The sequence below is a fragment of the Gossypium hirsutum genome, chromosome A12 (genome assembly GCF_007990345.1).
Source record: "Gossypium hirsutum isolate 1008001.06 chromosome A12, Gossypium_hirsutum_v2.1, whole genome shotgun sequence".
Classification (NCBI taxonomy): Eukaryota; Viridiplantae; Streptophyta; class Magnoliopsida; order Malvales; family Malvaceae; genus Gossypium; species Gossypium hirsutum.
This window is the reverse complement of record NC_053435.1, coordinates 4,445,262-4,448,131: the sequence shown is the minus strand read 5'-3', so window position 1 is coordinate 4,448,131 and position 2,870 is coordinate 4,445,262. Positions and strand designations below refer to the sequence as shown.

Sequence of the window (2,870 nt, the reverse complement as noted above, 5' to 3'; positions counted from 1 at the left end):
AATAGTTAAAGAGGCGCAAAAACATGGCAGCCATAGTTAGAAGTGTCAAAACTACATCGACTCTTTCATTGCTTTCTCGCGAAGGAAATGTTGACAATTTGTATGCAAATTATATTTAGACAGATCAAATCAAGAGGCAAATGGGGCACGGGCTCCAACTCCCCATTCCAATCTGTTTGTAGTGTTTCGCTGTTCACTTCTTTGATATCAAGAGATGACATCTTGTGTTCATCTCAATTCAAGTATGAAGAACAATAATGGCCATGCATTTCAAAGCTTCAATTTGGAGTTATCTCTTTAAAATATTCTACAATCCTTTCTGTAGTTTCAATTTTTGAAATTAATTCCTCTAGAAATTGATTCTTTTTTCTTTTGGTTTTCATTTAATCAACTATTTCTATTACTTGAATTAAAGAAAATGAAATTAATTGGTCACATATAGAGGCAGATAAACAGAGCAGAGGAAATCTGTTCCCGTCTTTATTCTAGGTAATATGATTAATAGTAACTTTTTGTGGAGCTGGACCCACAGAAAACGTACCCCTACATGTCTCACTAACTTGAACTGCAAACCAATATGGTGCATATGGCACATTTATTCCCAATTACCCATAAAGCATGGCAGGTAAGCGTGGGGTAAGAGTAACCTCCAATGGGGTAGCTTTAGGAGCAGTCAATCCGGGGCTTTCACTCATGTCGACTGCTACGTCCGAGACTGTCCCCAATTCGAATCCGTGAAGCAGCCGACCCAATGCTAAGGGCAGGAATTTAAGTGCAAATGTAATACCTGGACAAATCCTTCTGCCAGAACCAAATGGTAAAAACTCATAGTTTTTACCCCTTACATCTACGTTAGCATGATCATTGAGGAACCTCTCTGGCAGGAATTCCAAAGGCTTTTGCCAAATGCTGGGATCACGCTGCAATTTCCATATGTTAGGGAAAGGCGAGTGCCCGCCGGAATATGGAAACCAGCTACTGTGCAGTCCTCCATGGCTTCCCTTGGTGCCGATAGAGGTGCCGGTGGCTTTATCCGCAATGTCTCCTTGATAATGGCTTGCAAGTATACCAAGTTATTTATATCTGACTCTTGCACTTGCCGGTGCTTTCCAACATGGATGTCAAGTTCATCTTGGGCCCTTTTTAGCACATGGCGGTTGTTCAACAGAAACGACACTGCCCATGTTAACACGACCACATTTGCATCAATGCCACCCAAGATAAGACTCTGCAATCAGGTTAGCTCTGAATGAAATTGTTGATAATGATAATTCTATTTATGGCTGAATTAACAATTTTGCATACCAGGCAAGTACCCTTAATGATAGCGTCTGCCTCTTCAGTAGGAATATTGTTATCATCCAAGATAGACAACATGACATGGATGAAATCTTGGTCCCCTTTGATGTTTTCCCCAAGCTTCCTTTGGCGGCGATGCTCATTAACCCAGCTTCCAATTATCATGTCGCACTCTTGTGATATCCTCTTTATTTTGGCTATGCGTCCCATCACAACATCAATCCAACCAAGAAAAGGAACCCAATCTGAAACCAAGACTAAACCCGCCAAATGAAAGAAACCAGCAATGGCATTTTGGCATCGCTTTGATTCTTCATCATCACTTCCACAACTGTATCTTTTTCCAGCTATCATCCGTACTATGATGTTGGTTGCCAAGCTGCCGATCTTTTCCTTCACTTCCACTACTGCAATGCCTCCGCTCCTCACTGTTTGCTCGTATAATTCCTTTATAAAACAATCAATTTCCGTGTCCCGAACATGCCTAAGTAACTCTATCCGACGACTGGAGAGGAGCTCAAGCGTTGCTAGCTTCCTTAAACTGCGCCAATATGGTCCATAAGGTGCGAGACCTAACATTTTATTGTCATACCCCATAAGTTTTGAGGCTAAGGATCTTGGACGTGTTGAAAAGATCTTATCATTGGTTGTAAAACATTCTTTGGCGACTTGCCAGTTACTCACCACAAGTGCCCGGTGACTGCCGAGTCGGACCAAGAACGCAGGTCCGTACTTATCGGCCATGTCCCCGAATATTCTATGTAGCAGCTGATTTGTTCCGAGAAGATGAAGGTGACCAAGCAAAGGCATGGCCCCTGCTGCCTCTGGCGGTGCTGGTCTCTGCTGTTTCTTCTTGTCTCCACCATGGATTGAAAGTGAAACCACAAATATGGTGAAAAGAATTGCCAAAATGATTTGTTCTTGTAATTCTATGGAGAATCCCATAGTGTATGCGTCACTAATAGGACCCAACGAGCGAAATTCAGAGCTATTCGTCTCCTCTGTAAGTTATATAAAGATAAACCCCGCGGGATCCTGACAAAATGAAAAGTCTGTAAAAGTCTTGAGATGATAATTCAAGCCACGTACTTGATTTAATAGTCAGTCGAATCCCTTCCTTTCGTTTTATAATTTTCAAGTATTTAAATTGCAGTTGCGGTCCTCACACGTTTATTGTAATTGTAAGTTTAACAGATATTATCGTGATCATCATGCTTATTGCGATAGTGATTTTTTGTTTTTTTACTTCATAATACAAAAAATAAAATTAATAACTTAAAATATTATCTCAATCAAATTAATTTTCAAAATAATATATTTTGAATAGTAACTATGAGTGGTGCCTGACAAGGTGGCGGTACCACCAATTTTTTCCCATCATCATGCCAGAATAGGGTTTAAAACAAATCATATTTTATTGGTAGTGTCACCTTATACGGCAGCATCGATATGTAGCACTCATTCCTGCTAAAATAAATGTTTGAATTAGGTTGGAAGGGGATGGAGGAGAGCTGTCAAGTGGCACCCAGGTGGAGGGACGTTGTCAGGTGACACCGTTTGGGGGGAGAAGC

At 40.9% G+C, this 2,870-nt stretch overlaps 1 pseudogene; it reads right to left on the bottom strand.

The window, feature by feature from the left end:
• Window positions 1-449: 449 nt before the first annotated feature.
• Window positions 450-2,330, bottom strand: LOC107928833 (xanthotoxin 5-hydroxylase CYP82C4-like; annotated as a pseudogene).
• Between the last annotated feature and the right edge of the window lie 540 nt (window positions 2,331-2,870).